Below are 477 nucleotides of genomic sequence, written 5' to 3' on the forward strand. Positions count from 1 at the left end.
CTACTTTTTCTTCGCTTTTTTTCCGCAATGCTTCAGGTAAGTCTTGTGTGAGATGTGGTGGCTTTATTGCAGGAACGCCAGGTCCATCCAAACACTCGGCAGGTGCTCCAAATGTTTCTCCGTTTGATTTTCGACAGGACAGTTAATCCGCAGCGGCTGCATCACGTGGCGAAGCGTCTCAGCTGCCGAGGACTCGTGCCGAGAGCCGCACCGGAGCTTCCCAAGACCGTGGGGCCACAGGGGCGAGGGAGAGCCCCAGGAGGCGACCGTGCCTGCGGGGTTCCTCCCTTGGCAGCGATGGGGACGCACGTTCTGGGGCAGAATCCCATCCCACGGCTACCAAAACTGAGCCGTGCCTGGTGCGTGGCACGGCCTAAGCACCTATTTTGCCCGTATTGGAGTAAAGGAGAGGGCTGGGTTTGCAGTTCTTGGAAATTACGGTTCCTTAGACACCCAGCCGGTCATTCCAGGAGGGTC

The sequence above is a fragment of the Cariama cristata genome, unplaced genomic scaffold (genome assembly GCF_000690535.1).
Source record: "Cariama cristata isolate BGI_N322 unplaced genomic scaffold, ASM69053v1 scaffold6258, whole genome shotgun sequence".
Classification (NCBI taxonomy): domain Eukaryota; kingdom Metazoa; phylum Chordata; class Aves; order Cariamiformes; family Cariamidae; genus Cariama; species Cariama cristata.